Raw genomic sequence first — 26,757 nt, forward strand, 5'->3', positions numbered from 1 at the left:
TTTAAAAAAATTAGAAAACAGGACTCCTTGCCCTCACTCCCCTGTCCCTTCAGTGCCCCTCAGATTAAACCCCGCACTGGGCCTTTCTGCACCGACGGTTGGGACGATCCTGAAAGGCAATACCGGGAGGGGATGTGCTCATGTAAAGAGCATGCCAGGAGCCTGCCCACCACCAGCCCCAGCCCCTGTGCTGCTTCTGCAAGGAGTTAGCTTATTTCCTGTTCTATCAGGGAACCCATCGGAAGAACCAAAACGTGCGCCATCGCCCTTTAACACAGTGCCCCTTTGTAGGGTTTCCCAATTCCTACATCAGCGTCACCTGAGGGCTTCCTAAGGTGTCTGAGCCTTACCCTAAATGTGCCCCTAAACCTGCTGAATCAAAATCCTTGGGGGGGCGGGGAGTGAAGGCAGAAATCTAATAGAGTTCCCAGGTGGTTTTAGACCTATTAGGTTTGGGGAAGTTCTGCCCCTTGGTTGCCTCTTTCAAATAATTATAGGAAGGACCAGGGGCACCCGGGTGGCTCCGTCAGTTAAGTATCTGACTCTCGATTTCAGCTCAGGTCATGATCTCACGGTAATGATCTCACAGTCCTGAGATCCAGCCCTGCATCGGCTCTGTGCTGAGTGTGGAGCCTGCCCTTTCTCCCTCGCTCTCTGCCCCTCACCTCCCTTTCAAAAATAAATTAAAACCAATTGGCCATCCTGGTCAAAGGATTTTATGAAACTCTTCAGTTCCCCTCATAATGGGTGTGGGTGTGAGTGTGTGTATGCATATGAAGGGCGTGTATATGGTGTGTGTGCATACATGGTATGTACCCACATGTGGTGCGTGGTGTGTGATGTGTGTACGTGTGTGATGTGTGTGCATGTGTTGTGTGTGTGTTGGGAAGACAGCAGGCAGGCACGGGAAAGGTGGATTCACCCTTCACACTACACATCAAAAGATAAAAGTGCTGGGGCGCCTGGCTGCCTCAGTTGGTAGAGCATGTGACTCTGGGGTTGTGAGTTCAAGCCCCCCATTGGGGACGGGGCTCCCTTGAAAAAGCTAAAAGTGCTTATCTTTGGGTAGTGGAATTAAGAGCTGTTTTTCTTTTGCCTTCTCTGCACTTTTCAGCTTTTCAACAAGGGACACATATGACTTATGCAATAGAAAAGAAAAAAATGAAAAGGAATCCACCGTATTTCATTGTCATCCCCCTTGAATCCCTTAGTCCCGGCACATCCTGTGAGTGTCCTCTCTCAGCCTGATGTGTCAGTGGGAAACCGCTCTGTGGCTGTTTTTAATCTGGCTACAGAAGCCATCTGGAGACAGGGGCCCCACCCTGTTCTCTCATCCAGGGCCTGCCCAGATGGCCTTGGCACGGTCCTGAGCAGTTGAGTCCCAGGTTCTAGGCATCTTCAGAGCTGAATCCTGGATGGGGGCGGGGGGGAGGGGAGGGAAGGGGGGAACCAGGTGCAGAGTCCTGCCCTGGAGAGAAAGCTGGTAAGAGCTAGGATGGCACCAGGGGTGCCTGGGTGGCTCAGTCAGTTGGGCATTCGACTTCAGCTCAGGTCATGATCTCACAGTTTGTGGGTTCGAGTTCCGCGTCAGGCTCTGTGCTGACTGCCAGCTCAGAGCCTGGAGACTGCTTCAGTTTCTGTGTCTCCCTCTCTCTCTGACCCTCCCCTGCTCGCACTGTCTCTCTATCTCAGAAATGAATAAACATTAAAAAATTAAAAAAAAAAAAAGAGCTAGGATGGCACCAGAGCAGTCCATCCACGAGAACGCCATGGCTCCTCACCTCCAAGACACATTTGTCCTCCTTGTATTGATTTTTGAAATGGGGGGGGGGGACTATCTGGAAATTAACATGTACATTTAGTGAGGTGACACTTTCTATTTCCCCAAAAGGCTTTTATTAAAGCTGCAAGTTATACCCAGAATGGAGCCCAGTGGCAGACTCTCAGGAGATGCCAATAAATGTCTGTTAATAAATGAATACATATATTAAAAGGAAAAAAGTAATGCCTATCTTTTTGTAAGTGCAACATGGCTCCCGCTGATCCCAAAGTAAGCGATGCTTGTTTTGGGGTCTCCCCTGGGCGTGGCTAGCTGGGCACAGTCCCCCTGGGGACCTTGAAGAGACACAGTGACCTGTGAGCCCTGTCTGAGGGGACAGGCATTTCCCCTCATGTCTTTAAACACACAGAGTTCCTCACTCATCTCCCCACGAGTGTGAGAAAGTTGCTTCTCGGGGCACAAAGGTTCTGCTCAGTGCTGGCTTCCACCAGGCCACCACCTCCTCCCGTCTGTGGCTTGTCCAGATTCTCATCCAAAGGAGGACTTTCCTTTAGGAACAGCTGTGCTCACAGAAGGTAAGGGATGGAACGGAGCAGCCCCCGTGTAATCAGATGCTAATTTAAAACAACAGGCACCTCTCACTTCTATTTCAGAGTGGAAGAATGGCAATATTTAAAGGGATATTAGACTGAACCCTACTAATATGGAAAAAAATGATTCATTCCAGATGTGGATTATTTCATCATTATAAGGAAACTAACTTTTTTGAATGATTGTCCCCTTGGCCTCAGAAGGGAGTGACTGAGTCCAGCATCTAAAGGGGTGTGGCCTAAAGCTAGTGGTCTCTGAGTGGGTCCCCTTGGTGGCACCTCCACTCTTACTCTAGCTGCTCTGGTGCCTCCACCCACACTCCCCTCCAGCACACTCGGAGGTGCAAGTGGAGATAAGGGACAGACAAGGATGAACTTGACTATTGCAGCCATAACCTGGCATTGGGTCCTTCTTCAAGATACCCGTGCAAGATCATTGGCTTTTGTCTTGTGGGGGGATCTGTGGGTCCCTCACAGCCCTTCCCCACCCCGGGGAAGTCCCTTGACTTGGCTTTGCCTTCTCTGGCCGAAAACTATTCCTTTTCCCTCAGCTCCGCTCTGGTTTGTCCCCTCTGAGAGGCCACCTACCCTCTTAGCCCAACTCTTCTCCATGGGGCACATCTGGCCCATTGGGAAAACCCCAGGCATCCTTACTCATCCAGAACCTGGGCTGTTCTTACAGTAACACCATCTCCCATCTCCCGATTTTGCCACCAGTGGGCGCTCTAACCAAGCCTCTAGCGAATACACATTTTTAGGTACCGGTCGGTACCAGTCTCTACTCTCACTAAATGTCAAAGGTACATTCTCTGGATGGTTTCCTGGAAGCCCCCTCAGTTGACTTAAGTAAGGAAGAGGGTCCCCTTCAGCCTTCCCATGTGGATATCAGGATGGGGCACAGGCAGGGACAGAGATGGACAATGCCGTCCACTCTCCGGTGAAACCCTCACCTCCCCCTACTCCAGCTTTCTGTGTATCTTCACTGCAAGAGTTTTAATCTCTTAGTAAATCCCACGTAGACTGTCCTTCCCTTGATCCTTGGTGCCTCCATGGACACTCTGAGACAAACAGGAAGTCATCTCCAGCCTGTCATACTTCATTGATCTTAGACTCCCATGGCATCTGTGGGATGTGGATTCAGATCTGCACCCTTTGCTTAACAAGCCCCTTGAGCAAGTGGCTGAACCTCTCCCCAGGTTCCTTACTTGCACATCAGGTTTTAAAATCCTTACTTCACAGAGTTTGGGAGAAGTTCAGGCAGATAATATTGAGGGGCATTTGGCCTAGTGCCTGGCTTATAATACATGTTCCCTAAATGAGAATCATTATGTTCATAGTCCTGCTCAGGTATAAGCTTCCTGCTCTGGGCCTGGAGCCATCAGGCTTTCCAGGGCTGCTCTGCAGGGGGTCAGCTCATCCATTATGCGGCCAAGTGCCAGCTTGACTCCTTGAGGACACATAGGGAAAGACCACAGGTGTCATCTTCACACAGGGTGAGTTCTCTTTCTACCTGTCACTTCTCAGCTAGGTCACCTTAAACATCTCAGCTCCTGGTCCCTCCCATGAGAGGTGAAGGCGACATCAAACTGTTTTGGAATTAAACCTCCGTTGGTCTCAGTGGGCTGTTGTAAAGATGAAATTAGGTGGCATGTGGCAGGTGTCTGGCATGAGCCTTGCAGCCTGGGAGTCCTCAGCAGTGATTAAATCCCTTCTCCTCTCCATGAGAAGGAGTGTCTGTCACTTGCATGTCTTCATCCACAAGACTGCTGTGATGGCTGAAGAAAAGTGCGTGCTGTCACAGGTTGCCTGCGCTGTAAAGGGTGAAGGGGCTCTGACCATTAGCAGGAAGAAAGAAAAGACTAGAGGCTCTGGGAAAACTTCCTGAAGAAGAAGCCACTCTAACTGTCACTCCCCAAGCAAGATTCAGAACAGTCTCTTCTGCTGAAACGTGTGTGTCTCTCATGGGGATAGACGCACACGACTGGTAAAGAGGGGTGCAGTGTCCATACCATGTGGAAGCCATATTGACTCCTGTGTGCTATATTCCAGCAAGCTCATGGTTTGAAGAAATTCGGAACAAGCTTTCTCATGACCAAAGAGGAAGCTCTCGCGTTTTAGGAAGATCTCACGAAAAATGCTGAAAATCCTGCACACGTGCTTTCCTCTGATGTGCATTGTCGATGATTTAGTGGCCTCGGGAACCACTGTCCCCTCCACTATGTTAGGCTCTCTGAGGAAGCAGATCGTGCAGATGAAGAAGCTGTGGAGACACTTCCTCTTGTATTTATGAGAAACTGTTCTCGTTTTGAAGAAGTCTAAATCGCAGCCTCAGGTTTGTGTCTTTGATGAATCCAGTCCTGTTAGAGGCAAATGCTGTAAAACTCCTATATCCAGGACGAGGTACCTCGGGCTGAAGGCTGCTGGCACGAAGTGACCGTGATGCTGGGCACAAATGCCGGTGGCCACTGAGCCACCATGTGTTAGGATCGGTGCTGTTTTTGTTAGAAATCTGCTTATGAAGACCCACAGGTTTTCACTATTGTTGTGAAACCCTATCATTTTTACACCGTGGGATTTTGCAAAAGGATTTTTCTTTTGTTTTCAGGGCCACGCATGTGACCTTATGGCAAAAGTACCCACATTAGGATCCCGTGGGCCAATCAAGATTATCTAACCCTCCAAGAAGCAGATATTGGAGTGCTTTGGGGTAGTTCACTTCCCCCTAAACTGCATGTTTTCCAGGTTTGTTGAAAGCCATGTTTCCAGAACAAGAGAAAATTCCTCCTATAGGAAAAAGTAAAAAGTGAAATTCAGAAGTTGCCTCCTCCAGGAAGCCCTCCCTGCAGCCTTCTACCAGGCTGGACTAGGTGCCCCCCTCTGGGGTCCCTCATATTCCTGCATTCCTCTGCGTCAGCACAGAGTACACTGTGTGATCACTGCCTATGTCCAGCTCTGCTTCTGCCCTGAGATGGTTTCACGGGTCCTTGGGGGTCGAGGGCCCAGGACAAGACCAGGCACTGGGGTGGCATCAGGGAGGACCGTGAACTGCACAGAATGATACATGAACACAGCTGGGAGCTGGCGAATATAACAGTGGGACTCTGCCTGTACGTCCAGCCAGTGAGAACTCATTTCCGAGACAGTTTACCACTAGAAGCCAGTAGTAAGCCTGTGTGTAAACACTTTTTACAAAGCTTGTGAAGTATTTAGCTTTGTTTACTAGCTCTGGTCCAGGCCTTCTCACAGCCCAAAAATCCCCCTGAGGTTCGAGGAACTGTGTGGATGGATACAAAACCCAGGACAAGCCCCAGAACGCTGTGCGTGACAGGAAAGAACAGTGAAGCAGGAGAGCGTGGGGTGGATATGGGAGCTCTGGGCTGTAGATGAAGCCACGCTGTAAGCCACACTCTGACACCCTCGCGCTGTACGACCTGGAGAGTCTCTGTACCTCTCTGGGTTAGTTTCCTCATCGGCAGAATGAGGTCCTTGGAGGAGACCCCCATCATGTGTCCAACATATATTGGTCCTCAAGATCTATGCAGTCCCTCCGTGGAGGGAAGAGGAATCAACATTTATTGAGCACCAACTGCATCCCAGACACTTTGTATCTAATATCTTACTTCATGCCCCCTCCAAGGTAAGGATTATAATCCCCATTGTACAGCTGCGGAGACTGAGGCTCAAAACGTTAAGCGACTTATATGTGCGTGCGGGGCTGGCAAGCAACAGAGCGGGCATTTGAACCCAGGTGTGCCTGCCTCTGAAGGTTAAGACAGTTCCCATCCAACCTGAACAGTATATGATTCCATGATTTAAAAAAAATAATCCTTCAGGAGAACATGTATTCATTGCCTGCCTTAGATCGGTGCTTTTAATTATTTAAATGTTTTAAGAATTCTGGGGCCCCCGAGTGGCTCCGTCAAACATCTTACTCTTGATTTTGGCTCAGGTCACGATCTCATGGTCACGGGATCGAGCTCCGTGTCAGGCTCTGCACTGACCGTGGTGCCTGCTTAAGACACTTTCTCTCTCTGGGGCACTTGGGTGGCTCAGTTCAGCATCCTACTCTTGGTTTTCGCTCAGGTCGTGATCTCACGGTTCATGAGACTGAGCCCCACGTTGGATTCGGCACTGACAGCACAGAGCCTGCTTGGGCTTCTCTCTCCCTCTGTCTCTGCCCTTTTCCTCTAGCTCATGCACTCTCTCGCCCACGTGCTCGCTCGCTCTCAAAAAAATAAACATTAGAAGTTTTTAATTTAAAAAAATCTGATTCAGGAAACGGATAACATCCTGCTCTAGATTATATGTTACAAAAAGCTGAAAGATGGCTCATTCATCCATCCATTCATTCATTCATTCATTCACCGAATGATTCAACAAATACTGAGCATCTACATGTACTGACCACACACAGTTTGAGCACTGGATCAGCATCATGAACAAAGACAGACAAAGTCTCTGCTCTCATGGAACTGATGCTGTATTGGGAAGACAGACAATAAAGATACAAACAACTAAATAAGATGAGTTCAGTTTATTAGAAGTTCTAAGAGAAATGCAAACTAGGAGAAACGATATGGCAGGTTGCAGATCTGTCTACGCCAAGGTAGTTAGAAATGGCCTCTCGGAGCAAACAAAATTTCAGCTGAGATCATGTTGAGAAGGATCCAGCCATTGTGATGATCTAGGGCAAGTACTTCCTAGGCTGAGGGAACACCAAGTGAAAGGGCACTGAGGTAGGGACAAGCTTGACTACCTGAGGAACAAAAAGGAAGCCAGTGTGGCTGGGGTAGATCAAGGATTCAGAAAGTGGCAGCAAATGATGTGGGAGACAGCGCCATGAGGCCACGGTACAGAGTTCACATAGCTTGACAAAGCCACTGGCAGAAGGTAAGCAGGGTAATGCCATTTAACCTTAGACGGGAACTTTAGAGACACTCTGACCCAAGCATCTTACATGGTCCAGATGAAAAGACCTGTTCAGAGACCCATTGAGGTCCATTAGTTGTGGAGCCAAGTGTTAGTGGAAGACCCTAGTTTCCCTACTCCCCAGAGTATTAAAATGGAGCTCCTGGCCAAACCAGTGACACCCTGGCTGTAATGTAACTATCCAGGCCACCATCGTGTCTCTGTTCTGATCAATAGCACCAACCTTCACTGGTCTTCTGACTCCCACCCTTACCCTCCTAAGGTTTATTGTCTACACAGCAGGCAGAACGATCATGGTTTGTTTGTTTTTTTAAGTTTTTTTAAAATGTTTATTTATTTTTGAAAGAGACAGAGTGTGAACAGGGGAGGGGCAGAGAGAGAGGGAGACACAGAATCCAAAGCAGGCTCCAGGCTCTGAGCCATCAGCACAGAGCCCAACGCAGGGCTCGAACCCACGAGCCTCGAGATCATGACCTGAGCCGAAGTTGGACGCCTAACCGACTGAGCCACCCAGGTGCCCCCAGAAAGATCTTGTTCAAGTTAAAACTTAATTTAGATCATGTCAGACTTCTGATCAAACCCTCTGATGGTTTCCCTATACCTCACCACAACTGATCATTTCTATGTCTTCCCACCAGACCTGAGGGCAGGCTCTTGTCTTAGATATCCCTGGGTCCTTGGTGTGTTGACCATAGGCTGTGGCAAGTTAAAAAACAAACAAACAAACAAACAAAAAATCTTCACTAAGTGCTGGAGGAATAAACATGCATGCAAGCAAGCAGACTGGGTGATTTACTTTATGCCTCTGTAGGAGTCTGTCTGCACATTGATTGAGAGCATTGAGAGCATGGGCTTTGAACCTGACTGCCTAGGTCTAAAACCTGTCTCTTTCACTTACCAGTGGTTTGACCTTGTATAAGTTATTAGCTCCTTTGTGTCTCAGTTTCTTTGTTTGTATAAAGGGGATAATAAGAGTATCTAACTCACAGGATTGTTGTAAGTATTAAGTAGGAACAATTCACAGTACTTCCCAACTACTAGTCATTGATACTATTACTGATAGCTACATAGGCAGTGAGGAAAATGAAAGCATGAAAGGTCTAGATGGCTTCAGTGGAGACTCCTGGTATAGGAGACAAAGCACTGCCCTTGAAGGTTTCCCCTAATTAGCTGGTGTGAACCTGGACAAGTCACATCACCCTTTAGAATCTGTTTCCAAATCTGAAAACTGCAGATAAGCTTACTTTCCCTATTTGACTACAGCTTTGAGATCAAGTATGATTGTGTATCTCATGTTTCTAGCTCAGTGGCTGGCACCTACTCAAAAGGCAACAAATGTTTCCTTTCTTCTCTGCCTTAGTCTGTGAGTTCACCAAGCCTGCCAAGCGAGGGGTCCTTGGTAACTGTGCCTGGATCTCTCACACCCTTAGTGCCTAGCCCAGAGCCTGGCCCTCTGAACAGACAATAAACAGTAACTGGACAAAAAACAGCAAACAGGCAACAAGCACTTGGGGACTTTTACTTACATAGACTGCCTTTGCAATATTTCACACATCACTCTCCTCAGTTTCTTTCTTTTCTTTTCTTTTTTTTTTCTGCTGGAAATCTTGTCCAGAGCATCATCATCTCTCTCACAATGGCTATGCCAAAGACCACCTGCCTATCTCCCCATCCTGGGAAGGGCTTGTCCCTCCAGCTGTACTGAACATGGCACCAGATTCATCTTTCTGAAGCACAGCTCAGACCATGCCTCTTACTGTTCACCTTGCCTTGTGACCTTCTAGGACTGATCCAACCCACCCCTGCTCCTTAGGCTGGCATTTGAGGCTCACCACAGTCTATTCCTAGCCGTCCTTGCCATATGCTCTCTCTCTCCTTCTCTAATCTGTTCACGCGCGCGTGCGCGTGCACACACACACACACACACAGGCGCCAGACCGAATCACAGTTGCTTGGGACTTAGCATCACTGTGCCCTCGCTCAGACTCTTCCCTCTGTCTGTAGTGGCCTCTCAAAGCATCACGGGCACCCCTTGGCTGCCCTTGCCACGTCCCAAGGTCCGACTCTAATGCCGCCCCTGCATCTGGCCTCACCCAGTTCCACAAGCTAGGATTGTCCCTCCAGCACCTCTTCCTACAGCACTTCATGGTGCTGCCACTGGCCACTTGCTGCTGAGGACCTTCTGTCATGTTCCTTGGTGTGCATGAGCCAAGCGGGCACTCCATCAACGTGGTGAACAGATGTGTGTCGGCCTCCTGCTGTGAGGGTAGGGATGGGTCTCCTCCATCTCTATACTTCTCCTCTCTCACACACGTACATGTTTTCTTAAACATTAAGCAGGAGCATAATACATGCTTGACAGATGAGTCACCTAGCCTGGTCCATTCTAGGGCGCAGAGATGTCTTGAATCAGTCTCTGGTCCTCAACCCCACCACTGCCCTAAATCAGACCATATGACAGCCTCCTAGCTGTCTCCCTTCTGTCTTTCTAAGCCCTGCACAGACTACCAAAGTGGCCTTTCGAAAAAGAAAATCCATCATGCCTTTCCCCTGCTGAAAACCTTTTATTAGCTCCTCACTGCCATGGGACAAAGCTGCCTAATCTGCTCGTGCACACTGCCTTTCCCACCACACTTCCTAGTGCTCCTCCAGACCTGCTTACAATACACATGGCAACCCTGTGCTGCTTCGGGCCTCTGTGCCGCATATGCCATTCCCTCTTCTTCAAAGGCCACCCCACCTCTCCTCCATGTCCCCATCATGTGATAACAGCTGCCCAGGCCTCAAAACCCAGTTCTGCCGAAAGCTTCATCTGTGAAGAGAAGACTGACACTTGAGCACCCCCACCCCCACACCAACCACACGTTTGCCCTGCAAACACTGGGCCTTTCCTGTGCACCAGACACTCCCTCTAGGGAACCACTGTACCGGTCAGATTCCTGTGGTTGCAGTCAGCAGCCTGCGGTCATGTGAACGGTGTTCGTACCTGCCTTGTTTCCTCACCTGGAGCCCTGAGCTCCAAGCTGCTCCTGGCTCTTTTCTCCGAGCGTGCCTCCTCACTGATGCTCACACAGTATTCATGCACAGGGGAGGCCCAGGACTGAGCCGCACTGTGGGCACAAGTGGCCCATCCATCAGTCCATTTCTGAAGACTGCGGAAGGCAAGTGCTGAACGGGGCAGGACAACATCCGGGTCTGACGGAGGCTGACAGGGTCTCATGCCTCTTATTCTGGAAACATGCTGATCAGTAGCAAAAAGAGGCTTCAGCTTTGGCTCTCTGGGGGCTCCTGCTCAGGCTTCGGGTGAGTGGTTCCCAGGGGCAAAGTCCTCAGAAAATTTCCCTGCAACCCCAAAATGCTGGGTCAATGAATAGGTCATACAGGCCGTTGACAGCCCAGCACAGTGCGAAATCAGCTTTCTTACCATGAGGGAGGCAGGACACAAGTGAACTCTGGCTTCATCTGTTCAGAGCCTCGAGTATCCATTCTTCCCTTCCCTTCCCTTCCCCTCCCTTCCCTTCCCTTCCCTTCCCCTCCCTTCCCCTCCCTTCCCTTCCCTTCCCTTCCCTTCCCTTCCCTTCCCTTCCCTCCCCTCCCCTCCCCTCCCCTCTCCTCCCTTTCCTCATTCTTTTATTGAACAAGTCTCGCTGATGCTCGCTTTGTGCTTGGCACCGAGGACAGAGAGAGAAACGAAACTGTCACTACCCTGGAGAAGCATCTTGTCTGTGGAAGCAGGCTGTGTGTTTCAAGTAAGTTACCACCTGGCTAAGTCCCGAAGAGCTAGTTCCCGAAGGAAGGAGGGACATGATGCATTGGTGGAATGGCGAGAAGACAAGTGAGGAGCACCTGGAGATTCCGGGAGAGATCCCACGTTAAACTAAACACCTCGTGCAAGGTGGGGGGGCGGGGACACAGCCTCGTTAGTGATGGCTGACCCTGGTGTGTCACTCACTATGTGCCAGGCACTCTTCTAGATTAGATGTATTGCTTGCGGTAACTCCTTTAATTGTCCCAACAAGCAATGAGATTAATTGCGATTAGTATACTACGGGCCATGGAAAACCATCTAACAGTGTCAGGCAGGGTAAATAGATCAGATTTAAACATGAGAAATTTCCCTCTGGCTCTGGTGTGGCACATTGAAGGGGGTCAGAGTGGATGCCAGGACACCCATCAGGAGTCCTCTTCAGGGGCACCTGGATGGCTCAGTCTGTTAAGCGTCCGACTTCAGCTCAGGTCATGATCTCGCGGTTCGTGGGTTCCAGCCTCGCGTCAGGCTCTGTGCTGACAGCCAGCTCAGAGCCTGGAGCCTGCTTCCGATTCTGTGTCTCCCTCTCTCTTTGACCCTCCCCTGCTCACGCTGCCTCTCTCTCTCTCTCTCTCTCTCTCTCTCAGAAATAAATAAAACATTGAAAAATTAAAAAAAAAATGGAGGCCTTTACAGCAATGGTCCGGGGGCAAGATGCCGGGAGCCTGGACCTGGAGGCTGGCTGTGAGGGTAGAGAGAAGCTGGCAGTTCTGAGAGCTGTTAAGGGGCAGAGTGGACAGAACTAGTTAGCGTGTACTCATTCTTCAGGACTCACCAGGCCTCAAACCAGCCTCCCCTCCTCCTCTAGGCCGGGGTTAGGATCCCTCCTCCAATCTTGGCCAACATGCTTCCTTCTAATAGCCCTGATCTTACTCAACACCAGACTCCAGGCCAATTTTCCAACAAGCACATCACAGAAAGCCAGCTGCCCAAATGAATAATTCCTCAAACCATCACTTTGCCAAATGACTAATAAGCCAGAAGCTGATTCACAGTAAGCCAAATCATTCACAGCTAATTCCCTAAATTTGCTTGTTTCCCTTTTTTTTTTAATATTTTTTTTTTATTTATTTCTAGGAGAGAGAGAGAGACAGTGTGAGCAGGGGAGGGTCAGAGAGAGGGAGTCACAGACTGAAACAGGCTCCAGGCTCTGAGCTGGCAGTCAGCACAGAGCCCGACGCGGGGCTCGAACCCACGAACCGCGAGATCATGACCTAAGCGAAAGTCGGACGCTTAACCGACTAAGCCACCCAGGCGCCCCTTGTTTCCCTTTTTTTTTGTTTGCTTTTTTTGTTGTTGTTGTTGTTGTTTGAGAGAGAGAGAGAGAGAGAACATGTTAACACACACACTCGTGAATGGGGGAGAGGCAGAGGAAGAGAGAGAAAGAATCTTAAGTGGGCTCCATGTTTAGAAGTGAGCCTGCTGTGAGCCTCCATCTCAGGACTTGAGATCATGATCTGAGCCGACATCAAGCGTTGGATGCTTAACTGACTGAGCCACCCAGGTGCACTGGCTTGTTTCCTTTTAAAACTATGACATAATTTACAGCAGTAGGTATTAGATGGGGCAGGTTTAGATGGCTAACAGACACATGAAAAAATGCTCAACATCACTCATCATCAGGGATATACAAATCAAACCCACAAAAGAGATACCACCTCACAGCCATCAGAATGGCTAACATTAACAACTCAGGCAACAACAGATGCTGTCGAGGATGCAGAGAAAGAGGATCTCTTTTGCGCTGCTGGTGGGAATGCAAACTGGTACAGCCACTCTGGAAAACAGCATGGAGATTTCCCAAAAAATTAAAAATAGAACTACCCTATGACCCAGCAATTGCACTATTAGGTATTTATCCAAAGGATACAGGAGTGTTGATTCAAAGGGGCACATGCACCCCAATGTTTATAGGAGTGCTATGGACAATAGCCAAAGTATGGAAAGAGCCTAAATGTCCATTGACAGATGAATGGATAAAGAAGATGTGGTATATATATACTATAGAATATTACCCAGCAATAAAAAATAATAAAATCTTGCCATATGTAATAACAAGGATGGAACTAGAGGGTATTATGCTAAGCAAAATTAGAGAAAGACAAATATATGACTTCACTCATAAGTGGAATTTAGGAAAACAAATGAACAGAAGGGAAGGGAAGCAAAAATAATATAGAAACAGAGAGGGAAACAAAACATTAGAGACTCTTAAGTACAGAGAACAAACTGAGGGTTGCTGGGGGGCAGTTGGGTGGGGGGACGGGCATAACAGAGGACACTTGTTGAGATGAGCACTGGGTATTCTTTGTAAGTGATGAATCACTAAACTCTATTCCTGAAAGTATTACTACACTACATGTTAACTAACTTGGATTTAAATTTTAAAAAAATTTTTAAAAAGATGGGGCAGGTTTTTAAAATTGTTTGTATTGATATTAAGTAGGTAAAAAAGAATATTTACAAAATATGCATAAGATATAAAAAAACAAAAACAAACATACAACAAAACTCCTGCACCCAAAATCAATTTTCTTTTTTTTTTTTACTTTTTTTTAAATGTTTTATTCATTTCTAAGAGAGAGAGAGACAGCGTGAACAGGGGAAGGTCAGAGAGAGAGGATGACACAGAATCTGAAACAAGTTCCAGGCTCTGAGCTAGCTGTCAGCCCAGAGCCTTATGCGGGACTCGAACCCACAAACCGTGAGATCATGACCTGAGCCAAAGTTGGATGCTTAGCCGACTGAGCCACCCAGGTGCCCCCCAAAACCTATTTTCAAAAATGAATACTACTTTTACCTTGGAAATCCTAGTGCTCATCCCTCACACTGCTGCCTCCTTCTCATGCCAGAGATAACACTCCTAATTTTCTGCCTTTCTCCCTCAATTTTCTTTACAGTTATGTATTTGTATCCTCAAAGAGTATTTTCTTTGGTTTTGCATGTTTTTGAACTTTAAATAAAAGGAATTAAAGTATATGTAGTTTTCTGTAACTTAGGTTTTCCCTTCAACATTATATTCCCGAGATTCATTCTTGTTGACATGTGGACTTCTAATTCGTTCATTTTCTTGGCTGTATAGTAATCTGTTTTATGAATACATCATATTTTATTTATTCATTGAACTGAGAGACACTTAAGATGTGTCTGATTCCAGTGTTTTCTCTTACACATAGTGCTGCTAAGAATGTTCCTGGATATGTCTTCTAGGGCACAGATGTTCTAGAATTGGTCTAATTCATTCTTTTTTTTTTTTTTTTAATTTATTTCTAGGAGAGAGAGAGACAGCGTGAGCAGGGGAGGGTCAGAGAGAGAGGGAGACACAGACTCTGAAACAGGCTCCAGGCTCTGAGCTGGCAGTCAGCAAAGAGCCCGACGTGGGGCTCAAACCCACGAACCGCGAGATCATGACCTAAGCGAAAGTCGGACGCTTAACCGACTAAGCCACCCAGGCGCCCCGGTCTAATTCATTCTTTACAACAATCACATGAAGTACAAATATATAGCCTCGTTTTATAAAGTCTTTGAGGTTCAGAAAATTTAAATGACTAAGGATATGAATCTAATAAGAAGTGCAAGATTTTACACATTGAATCTCCCCAAGTCACGAAGCGGTCTGTGGGAATAGAAACCCAGCCTATGCCCCATTCTCTGAGCAAAGAGTTCCTCTCTGGACAATTCCTACCCCAGTTCCCCCCACCCCAATATCCAGTTCTTCCCAGCCTACCACCACCCCTTGCCTCCCAACCTCATTCCTCCCTGTCCCCTCCTCTCTAACCTTAAAACCCAACATCGTCCAATGTTCAAATTAAGGTTGACCACCCACTGGGTTAGAACAAAGAACCAAGGACCTTAATCTCCCACCCACTCCTTCCCTGCCTTCCCTCTCCCTCAGCCTCTTGCCCCCAGGAAGGAGTCTTCCCTCCCCCTCTGACTACCCACAGTTGTGTTCTACTCTGATGAACCTGATTACTGGGAGAGGTATGCAGCCTCTGCCTCACCTAGGTGGGAGCTTTTTGAGCAAGGGTCTGGGTCTTTCATGTCTATTTCCCCAGCAGCTCCAGAAAACTTCTCTAGTGGTATTTAGCACTTTCTATCTCATGTTATAAAGGACCTGTTTTATTCTCCTTTATCTCCCCAGATCTCAGCTCTGGGCCTTGCACAGAGTAACAAATATTTAATGGAAGAATCCATTTTCACCCAAACCACTTCCTGCGCTGTGCTTGGATTAATTTCAGTTAATGTTTACTGATCTGCTTGAAAGTACCAAATACTGTGCAAAGCCCTCCTGTTCTGGGCAAGCCAAGCCTCTCCCTCATCTCATCTCTCCAGGCTCAAAAGAGGGATGGCCAACTGTGCATCTGGCACCTTCCTGGACATAGTCTCCTTCATAGAGACTTCCTAAAACTCTGGCCCCTAATGACAAGCACTAATATTCATAGAGCTCCTTCAAGTTCAAGCAGCACTGTCAGACTCATGTGATCTATCCGACCACTCAGTGACTGTTGTTGGTGTCATGATCCCCATTTTGCAGATAAGAAAACCAGGCTCCAGGGATAGCAAACAATTTGCCCTGGTCCACAAAGAAAGTCTCCAGAGTTGAATCCCATTTTTCTGAGGTGAGAGTGCTTGCTCATCCACTACAGTAAGCCGTCCTCTCCATGAAATCTTCATGGAAATTGACAAGGCAGTGTGGTGTAGCAGGAACTTCTGCCTGCCGGCTTCATCACTTAGTATCTGTGTGACTGTAATCAAGTCATTAACTTCCCTAATCCAGAATGTTTCACTTGCAAATGAGGCAGTAACATCCACCTCACGAAGTAATGAAGATTCAATGGGAAAAAATAACGTGTATAAATTGCCTTACAGGGGCACCTGGGTGATTCAGTGGGTTGAGCATCTGACCTCAGCTCCACGTGGAGTGCCAGCTCCCTGTCAGTCTTGCTGCTGTCTACACAGAGACCGCTTCGAATCCTCTGTCCCCCTCCCCCCCCAAAATGAATAAGCAATTTTTAAAATGCCTTAGGTATAGTCAGGGCTCAATAAATGTCAGCCCCTTACCTGGCTCCACCGTGCCCTTCCCCCACCCCCAATCTCTATGTTCCGTGCCCTAAAGTATTAGTCTGTGCACACAGGGAATTGCTCACCCGAAGAAGATGGGGACACTGAGTTCAGCACAAAGAACAAATGCATATTAATTTCTTCACTCCTGCATCCAGTTCTTTATTTTTCTCTGGTTGTTTACTTGCTTTCTCTGAGACTTTTAAGAGCATATATGTTTGGGTTTGCCCCTAGGCCTGATGGGGCCTGTTTTAGCTACAGAGCCTGGTCTCAGCTTTCCTTCCCCCATACTGAACCCTTTACCCCATCCATCAGCTGCCAAGCTACAAAGGAGTTTGTGATTCCTGGAAGCCCATGTCACCTTCAAGGGAAATTTTTTTTACAGCTGTTTTTTGTTTGTTTGTTTGTTTTAAAATCTCAGATACTATTCCCTGCCAAACAAATGCTCTACCAGTCCATTTCTGAAGACTTAACTAAGTGCAAATGATACCGACAGGCCAGGTCCCAGGACCCAAAGGGTGGTCTCCTAGGACCAGCCAAAAGGGTCCCTGGCTGTGCACAGGATAGAAATCAAGCGCGAGCCAGCAGGAGGTGAAAAGCAGAGTTACTGTAGGTATGGAGAGAGTGCAGGTACAGACAGAGCATCTGGGAGACTCAGAAAAAGGAAAGGAGGGAGGCTGTCTTTGTTCTGGGTCTCAGGGTTTGTACTGAGGATGGCAGTCTGGTGTACCTCTCCTCTCAGGCATCTGGGAACCTGTTAGAACAAAGACCAGGGCCCAGGTGTTATTCTTCGGAGCCTGGGGGGGTTGGCATGGAGATGTCTAGCTCCGATGGTCTGGAATACACATATGATAGCTTCCTCTGTTCATTCTCACCTGGTCTTTCCTTACATGCTATCTATATATTTTTTTTTAATCATTAACTCCTTGTCCCTTACAAGGAACACATACACTATTTGCATCCTGAAGCATGTGTAAAGTGAGGATGCAGATCCTAGCAAAAACAGAAGCAAGGAAAGGAGCAAAAAGCAGGTTTTGATACACTTCTTCAGTTTCCCTATCTCACAGATGCATGTGGCACACATCAGAAATAATTACTATAATGACTAAGGCTGGCAGTTCCTGGGCATTGATATCTGTGCAATGGGACTAAGAGCTTTACACATATGATCTCATCTTATCTTTATAATAAAATGGTGGTGGGGGGGTGGTTATCTTCATTTCAAAGATGAGAAAGCAGAATTAGAAAGGTTTGGTGACTTGCTCAAGACTGCACTGGTGGCAGGGCTGTGGTTCAAGACCCTGTCCGAAGGCAAAGCCCGACTTCTTTGACTTCTTTCCTTGCCCGCAAAGCTCTCCCCATTCTCTAAATGGGAGCTACAAACCCAGAAACAAATACTCTCTTTGTTGCAAATGTCCCTTTGTTTCTGTTGATAAAAATTGGTTCTGAATACAAAAGTCCTCCTCTGGCTGAGGAGGATTAAGGACTGAGATGAGGGAAGGACTTATTTTGGGGGTACTTTTTTGTACTTGGTGAATTTTTGAACCCATGTAATTTTTTTTGTAACCTAACAAAGCAGTGGTAGAATAGCCCACCCAAAACTTGCCGCTTGGGAGTGTGGATTATTTTATGCTGAAGGCAATCAAGACCCAGCAGACTAAAGAAAAGCTTTTTACCTCCCCCTTAACTGCCTAAAAGAATTTAGAAAGGGGGCTTCTAAACAGGAAGAGGGCTATTACCTGAGATCACCTTTTCATCTGAGAGACTTATCTGCAGTGCAGAGCAATCGTTTGTTTATCAAACATTTGTTCTTCTCACCTTTCTGTGAAAATTGCCTTCCCTCCCCTCCCTCCTCAAATCCCAGATCCCTGTCCACTTCTTTAGATCAGGAAGATATATAAACCTCAACTTCATGGTTGCCTTTTGTGGGAATTTCTTTTGCTCCTGTTAGTCTTTTTATTATGGGTGAGGTCTCAGCCAAGAACCTAGAAGAATAGAGGAAGAACTATTTTTCCACTCTTACATTAGTTTTAAAAGCAAGTTAAAACATAGTAGAACATTTAGAAAATACAGCCAGAAATAAAAAAGCATTCTCTCTCTTTTTTTAAGGTTTATTTATTTCTGAGAAAGACCGTGTGAGCAGGGAAGGGTCAGAGAGAGAGGGAGATACAGAATCCGAAACAGGCTCCAGGCTCTGAGCTAGCTGTCAGCACAGAGCCCGTCGCGGGGCTCGAACCCACCAACCCCGAGGTTATGACCGGAGCTGAAGTCAAACGCTCAACCGACTGAGCCACCCAGGCGCCCCTAAAAAGTCATTCTTAATCCCACTTTACAGAGATACTCATTTCTGGCTTTTTTCCTAAGCACATGCTAAAAATGCGTTTTTATATATGTATAAACTGCTTATATATTTATATATATATAACCTGCTTCCCGCCTCCGCCCATCATCTGCATCTTACGATGTCACCACACCTTTTCAGGTGCGTGAGTACAGATCTGATGGTACTGATGGCGTTCTAGCGGTTTACAAGCCCTTACATTAGGAGAAAGCGGAGATGAACTTTTTTTTGAACGGCAATCTGCAGCATCCTGTGCACGCCCCGCTCAGCTGGCGCGGGCTCTTAACGCGGAGGCGGGACCATGAGTTCAGGGCAGGGCAAGCCGGGCCCCGACGGGGTTCCCCGGGCCCCCAGATGCCGCCTGGGACGGGTGTCCGCAAGTGTCCCACCAGAGCTCTCTCGGGTTGGGCTAGAGATGCGTGGGGCGAAAGTCACGCTGCAGAGGCTCCTGGCTGGGCCCAGCTCCTGGAGGGGGACCTCCCTACTACTCTGCCTCTTGGTGGCACCTGCGGGCAGGCGTTCCCAGCAACGGGAAGTGGCAGACCAGGTCATGCCAGTGCCCAGGGCTTGCTGCATGTCGGAGCTGCGGGCTTCCACAGGCGCAGGTCAGTCCCTCGGACGCTGATCCAGGTTCGTGTAACAACCTCCCCCCCCTCCCGCCCCCCAGGAGGGCAGCCACCATCACAGATGGAGGTAAAATGACCCCAGAGATTTAGGGTACTTCTGGACCCCAAAGTCCCTACACTACCTGTTCTTATTGAAGCCTTTAAAAAAATATAAAATACGACATACATAAAAATAGAATAATACAATTAATCTCTATGTACTCTTTACCCATCTTAGTCACATCTGTATCTTCCTATGTTTGCTTCAGCTCTTTTGTTCTTTAAGAAATGAAGCATTAAGTGCACAGTTGAATGTCTTGTGAAACTCTAATTCCATTCCTATCTATGCTTCTAGGTCACTGTCATCTTGAATTTGGGGCTTGTCAATTTATTAACTCAGTGTGTGTTTTTAACACTTCTAGTACATACCTATTTAGTCACAAAAAAAGGTGGCTGTTTTGCATGTTTTTTTTTTTAATGCTTAGAGAGAGAGTGGGAGAGCATGTGTGAATGGGGAAGGAGCAGAGAGACACACACACACACAGAGAGAGAGAGAGAGAGAGAGAGAATCCCAAGGAGGCTACATGCTCAACACAAAGCTGGAGGTGGGGCTCAAGCTCAGGACCCTGGGATCATGACCTGAGCGGTAATCAAGAGTTGTTGGCTCAACTAACTGAGGCACCCAGGTGCCCCTTGAATGTTTAAGTGTTATAACCAATATCCTACTGGGACCATTCTGCAACTTTTTTTTTCCCCCTCAAAATTATGTTTTTTATTTTTATTTTTATTTTTTATTTTAGAAAGAGAGAGTGTGAGCAGGAGAGAAAAGCAGAGGGAGAGAAAGAGAATCTCAAGCACACTTCATGCTCATTGTGGAGCCTGATGTGATTGTCCCCAGGATCATGACCTGGGCTGAAATTAAGAGTCCGACACTCAACTGACTGAACCACCCAGGTGCCCCTCAATATTATGCTTTTGATATCCATTCAATATAACTGCTGTATTCTGTTTCATTTGTGATTATACTCCAGTTTATTTAAACATCCTTCTGTTCAATAAATAATCATGGCAACGAATACTCTTGTACATGCCTCCTAATATGTAGGTGTGAGAAATTTTGAGGATATGTTCCTAGGAATGTATGAATCATGGGTATGCACATCGGCTGTGGCACATGCACATCTGCTACTTTGCGAAACATTGCTCTCCAGAGTGACTATACATCATTTTACATTCCCAAGAATGTTAATGTTCGGGGCGCCTGGGTGGCTCAATCGGTTAAGCGTCCCACTCTTGGTTTAGGCTCAGATCATGATCTCACAGTTTGGGAGTTCAAGCCCCCCACTGTGCTGACTATGAGAAGCCTGCTTGGGATTCTCTGTCTCTCTCTGTCCCCCGCTCCCCACATGTACTTGTGCTCTCTCTCTCTCAAAATAAGTAAACATTTACAAAAAAAGAATGTAAAAATAAAATAAAATAAAAATAAAAAAGAATGTAATGTTTTACATGATTGCCAAATTTGATTTATCTTTTTTTTTTTTTTTTTTTTTATTTTTTTTTTTTTTTTTTTTTTTTTGTAGTAGGCTTCATGGTTAGCATGGAGCCCAAGGTGGGGCTTGAACTCACAACCCGAGGTCAAGACTTGAGCTGAGATCAAGAATTGGAGGCTTAACCCACTGAGTCACCCAGGAACCCTTGATTTATCTTTAATAAAGCCTTAAGAAGTTTCCAAATTCAAAATTCATTTCTTCCATTTGGTCTCAATTTTACCTTGTATGAATTACTTTGCCTCTCTAAGCCTTGGTATTCTTATCTGTGAAATGGAATAATCATATTTACTTATCTAGGTGACTGAGAGAATTAAATGAAAGAATGCATATAAAAATGCTTGCTTAAATACCTTGGCTGACATGTAATAGGCACTCCATAAACAGTAGCAATAGTATTAGCAGTAATAATAATAAATGACCAATTTGTATTGAGTTCTCACTATGTGTCAGACATTGTCCTGCATGTTTAAATGGTTTTTATTTATTTTAGAGAGAGAGAGAATGTTTTTTAATTAATTTAGAGAGAGAGAGAGAGACCAGAGGATCCCAAGCAGGCTTCTTTCTAACAGCAGAGAGCTAGAGATGGGCCTCGAACTCACAAACCGTGAGATTATGCTCAACTGACTGAGCCACCCAGGTGCCCCTTAAGTGTTTTAAGCTCATTATCTCACTTACTCATAATAGCAACCTCGTGAGGTTGGCACACCTATTCGGTTAATTTTTCAGATGAGGGAGATAAGCAAATTACTCAAAGTCACAGAGATAACATGAGGCATTGCTGGATTCAAATCTCTGGCCTGTTAGGGAGCCTAGAGTTGAACCTGCGGATAATGGAGAATCACCGAAGGAAAATCACTTTTATTTATTTGTTTGCCTATCTGACAATAGTTCGTGTTACCCTATAAATAGTAGTCATTATTATTATGTGGATGAGGCATGTAGAGGAGAGGAAGGGCAGAGGATTGGGGCTAGAAAGGTAACCCACTTTGTGCCTGGCCCGGTGTTACACACAAGGGACATTCTGGGGACCGAGGCACTTTGCTTGTGCTTAAGTTGCCTAGAGTCTGATTCAGTGTTTCTCAAGGTCTGGCTTCTAGACCATCTGTCTCACAGTGACCCAGGTTGCTTGCTCAACATGCAGATTCCTGGGCCCCCAGAGACTGATTCTGCAGCAATTCTGACAGTCTCAGAAGTTTGAGAGTCCCTGATCTAGCTGTTGAGGAAGACACGTAAACAGTTGGCTACAATGCAGAACGATGGGAAGTACAATGGCAGGTATGGGAAGAGTTTCTGGAGGAAGTCCAGAGTGATCTGAGACCTGAAAGATAAGAATTGGCTAAGGGGTGGGGGTGTGCACCTGGGTGGCTCAGTTGGATAAGTGACCGACTTTGGTTCAGATAATGATCTTATGGCTCGTGGGTCTGAGCCTCGTGGGCTCTGTGCTGATAGCTTGAAGCCTGGAGCTGCTTCAGATTCTGTACCTCCCCCTCTCTCTGCCCTTCCCCTTCTCTGTCTCTCTCTCTCACAAAAATAAATAAACATTTAAAAAAAAATAGAGGAAAAAAAAAGAATTAGCTAAGGGAACAGGAAGGGAAGGGGAGATTCAAGCTGATGGGAAGATGTCTACAAAGCCCCGCAGTGGGAAAAGTGGCTCTTCTAGGGAAGAGTATTTAAAAGCATTTTAGTGTGGCTGGAGAGTGGGAGGCTGCAGTAGGTCTGAGAGGTGGGCAGGGGCTAGGTGCAAGAGGGCCCTGCTGGTTATGTCAAGGAAAAAGTGGAAATCATTGCCATGTGAGCGATTATTCAGAGGAGGGCATTGACAGTTTTGAATCTAAGAAAGAGCCTCTGGCAGCGGCCGCGAAAAGAGTAGTAGTGAGATTAGAACAGGGCAAAAGTTTCCTCAGGGCGGTGAGGGAGGGCACAGGCAGTGACGACCTGGACAGAAACAGTGGCAGTGAGGGCGACAGACAGAAGACCCCACAGGGTGGTAAGTGATTGGATATAGCTGGATGGGGATAGGGAGAAGTCAAGGTTTCTTTCTTGAGCAAACTGGGTCAATGGTTGTGAATTTCACTGTAGGAAGAAACCAGTGCGAATGCACCGATTTGGAGGGGAAACAATGAGATCACCCGAATCCGTGACAGGCTGAATTTGAGATCCTTCTGAAATATCCAAGGAGAGCTGTCCAGAAGGTAGTTGGAAATGCGTGTATGTCTATGGGGTATCCTGCTAACTGCCCACTCAACATGCTCTCCCCCTCCTTTCCTAACAGAAGCCAACTTTATTTGGGACAATGATGTGCCTAGTTAAAACATCTGCCTTCCTAGGGGCGCCTGGGTAGCTCAGTCAGTTGACCGTCTGACTTCCACTCAGGTCATGATCTCGCAGTTCGAGAATTCAAGCCCCGCGTCAGGCTCTGTGCTGATGGCTCAGAGCCTGGAGCCTGCTTTGGATTCTGTATCTCCCTCTCTCTCTCTCTTTGACCCTTCCCCGCTCACACTCTGTCTCTGTCTCTCAAAAATAAATCAGCATTAAAAAAATTTTTTTAAACCCATTCGCCCTTCTAGACTCTCTTGCCAGGCTTCCCAGACTCCCTGTAGTTGGTCATGAGACCCAGTTCTGACTAATAAGTTCTAAGTGGACATCACTGGGTGGAGGTTCTGGAAAAACTATTGTTTTCTTGATACCAATGGACAGGCCCGGGTGGCATTTGCCTTTTACTTTCTTCCTGCCTAAACAGACTTGTGATGCTTAGACAAGATGTAGCCATTTTGTGACCATGAGGGTCAGGCCCTTAGTGTATTAAAGGAAGCAGAGAAGAAAAACAGACGGATTCTGGCATCGTGAAGCTGTTGTGTGGCCCTGCACTGTCTACCATCTGAGGAAAATAAACCCTAATTTAGTTAAGCCCCTGGGATTGGTTTTGTGTCACCTGCAGCAAAACATGATCCTAATTGATTCAGGGCTAAAGCTCTGGAGACAGATCTGGGTTAGATAGAGATTTGGGTCAACATCTAGATGATAACTGACAGCATTTGGGTGGATACAAGAAAACCAGCACTGGGATAGTCACATGTAAATGATTTTTTTTCAGTTTTCTTTATTTAATCTCTACACCCAACATGGGGCTCAACCTCACAACCCCAAGATCACGAGTTGCGGGGTCCTCTGACTGAGCCAGCCAGGTGCCCCACAAACGTAAATGATTCTCATGACTTGAAGGACAGAGAAGGCTCAATTTGTAGGTAATGTGGAAAGGAGGAATTCCTGTTCACAGGGCACGTGTCTTTAGGTTACTTTTTTTGTTGAAGTTTCCATAACCACTTAACACAAAACAATCAGTTAAGGGCTATTCAGTTAACACTCAACCCCATGAAATTTATTTTGTAGCAGATTTCGAAATGCTTACCCAGGGGCAGTGACTCGGTTCATGTGTGTGGTGACTTATCTCCCAGGGTGTGGTGCGTTTGGGGCTCAGGAGCTGACTTGGTAAACCTCACTTCTCTGTTTTCCTTAAAGCAAGAGCTCTTGGAATTCCTTTCGGAAAAACTGGTATGAGGACCGCCAGGGACCTGTATCGCCATTTAACCAGACTGTCCTATCTTTTCCTGAGATTATTTGCCACAACCTCCTGATTAATTAAGAAGCTGATCAGGCTAATTTTTCTGATTCCTCTCTTCTCCCCACCTTGCCTCCTACAAAAAAAATCCCAAACCCAAACATCTATTTTCCTTAACACATGGAAATATCTTATCTCCTTGAACACTTCTGATGTCTCTGGAATAAAGCCCAGACACCTTATCACAGCACATTAGGTGATCGGGCCCCATCCTCAGTCCTTGATGAATGTCCTCACCTCTCTCCCATTTCTGTATACTTGTCAGCCACTCTGAATGTCTCATTCTGCCCACATTTCTTTTGCCCTTTGAAGTCCTCAGGGACTAGTTTCTTGCCCAAGTTTTCTCTGCCTCTTGCTCTCACAGACTACCCCTGTCCATCCACAGCAGCCAAGTTAATTTTCTGGTCATCCAGCAGCCAGGAATGGCTGGAAACCCAGGAGCGGTCAACTTCCTCCTTCGCCTCAATCCCTCTCCACAATATCTTCCCAAATCCTCTTGATTTTACCCCTTAAACATCTATAAATTTGTCCCCTCCTCTCCATTACTATTGGTGCTAATCAAATCACTGTAGGCTCACTGGGAGCCTGGGAGGCTCAGTCAGTTAGGAACATGGCCTCTGGTACCAGACTGCCCGGATTCAAACCTCTGGTCACCCTTGGGTGAAATATTTAATCTCTCTGTGTCAGTTTCATTATTGGCAAACGAGGGCTAAATGTAGCCCTTGTCCGTGGATTGTTTGGAAGATTTTTAAGGGTAATATGGAAGAGTACTCAGAACAGTGTCAGGAACTGAGTAAATCTTATATAAATGTGAGCTATTATACTTGTTACATTTCACTTCAATCCTTGGAAATAGTTTATTTGGTCCTTTTGTATTATTTAGACTAGTGCAGGAGACAGGGCAGGAGATGGCTAATGGCTAGGATAAGGGGGCAGAGGAGCAGTGAGGGGAAATGCTAAGAGAAGAGGGGCCACAGAAGCTTAGTTAGTTAGCCCAAGTCAACAAAAATTGACTTTTTGTTCTCGGTCATCCAAGTGTCATCTTAGTTTAGAAAATAGGTCTCATGGGGAAATCAGGCCTAGGTGTTCCCCACCATCTCTCCTGTGCATGGTGGACAGTGTGATCCTCTGTGCTTTACCAAGGATGCCTTCTCCTTCCTTCGGAGTAATGATGATACCACAATACTTATGAGGTGTACTGAGCTCATTTCATTTCCCTGTATTTTGCAACTATTTTTTTTTTTCCATTTACTCCAAATATGGAACAGGTACTATTCTTTCCTCATTTTAGAGATGAGAAAATTGAAGCTTACAGAGGTTAAGAGGATCAAATCACGGCTTATTAAGAAGGGAGTTTGGGATAAGAGGTCATGTTTGCCACGTTCCAAAGCTGGTACTCTTATCTGCTATGCCAGATTGCTTCATAAAAGTGGATGTATTTATTTAACCTGTGGATTTGCTTCCATGCTAGGCCTGGTGCTGGGCACTGGGAACGTAGAGTTGCATATGGGTGATCCTTTGTCTCCATGAACTCATAGCTGCCTTCTGGGTACAAGCTAGTCAACAAGGCAATGAGGCCAATAAGGGAAATGCACAGGGGACTAGGGAACAAGGACAAGAAAGCACTAACTCGGCTTCAAGAGTGTGGCCTTGTGTTCAGCCACAGAGGTGATAGCGGAGTCTCAAAGTCTGAGACAGAGAGTCATGATTACTCCAGTGAAGTTTCTGGAAGCATCAGCATCAGCAGGTGCATGAAAATTTATTCTTTGATGTTCTTTGTGTATTATAAGTGAAAACAAGAAACTCTAAAATGATTTGTATTTTTTTTTTAATTTATTGTTGAGAGAGGAGAGGGACAGAGCACAAGTGGGGAGGACCAGAGAGAGAGGGAGAGACAGAATCTGAAACAGGCTCCAGGCTCTGAGGTGTCAGCACAGAACCTGACGCGGGGCTGGAACCCGCGAACCTCAAGATCATGACCTGAGCGGAATTTGGAAGCTCAACCAACTGAGCCACCCAGGTGCCCCATGATTTGTATTTTTAAACTCTATTTTAATAAAACATGCATCTGTCTGTGTCTTAATTAAACACACACACACACACACACACAGTAAAATGTTTGGCCCAAAATAATATCAGTGCTTACTACTGAGTGATAAAATTTCAGATGAGTCTGTATATATATATATTTTTAATTGTGGGTTATATTTTTATTGTATAAATACATTTTATGTTGTGAAATATAGCTTTATTGTGGACATGTAAGTTGGTTCAACCACTTTAGAAAACTATTTGGCATTATCTGGGGCACCTGGGTGGCTCAGTTAGTTAAGTGTTCGACTTCGGCTCAGGTCATGATCTCATGGTTCGTGGGTTCAATCCCTGCGTCGGGCTCTGTGCTGACAGCTAGCTCAGAGCCTGGAGCCTATTTCAGATTCTGTACCTCCCTCTCTCTCTGACCCTCCCCTTCTCAT

The 26,757-nt window shown here is 46.4% G+C and overlaps 1 protein-coding gene across 1 annotated transcript in view; it reads left to right on the forward strand.

Annotated features, from left to right (window-relative positions):
- Positions 1–10,952: 10,952 nt before the first annotated feature.
- The window catches only part of ACER3 (alkaline ceramidase 3), a 186,817-nt gene continuing 171,012 nt past the window's right edge, over positions 10,953–26,757 (forward strand). Inside the window, exon 1 of the mRNA XM_039228793.1 lies at positions 10,953–11,048. The gene's annotated coding sequence lies outside the window, so the exon portion shown is untranslated. The remainder of the gene's footprint in view (positions 11,049–26,757) is intronic.

This window comes from Hyaena hyaena, unplaced genomic scaffold (assembly GCF_003009895.1).
Source record: "Hyaena hyaena isolate Hyena2069 unplaced genomic scaffold, ASM300989v1 scaffold_34, whole genome shotgun sequence".
NCBI lineage: Eukaryota > Metazoa > Chordata > Mammalia > Carnivora > Hyaenidae > Hyaena > Hyaena hyaena.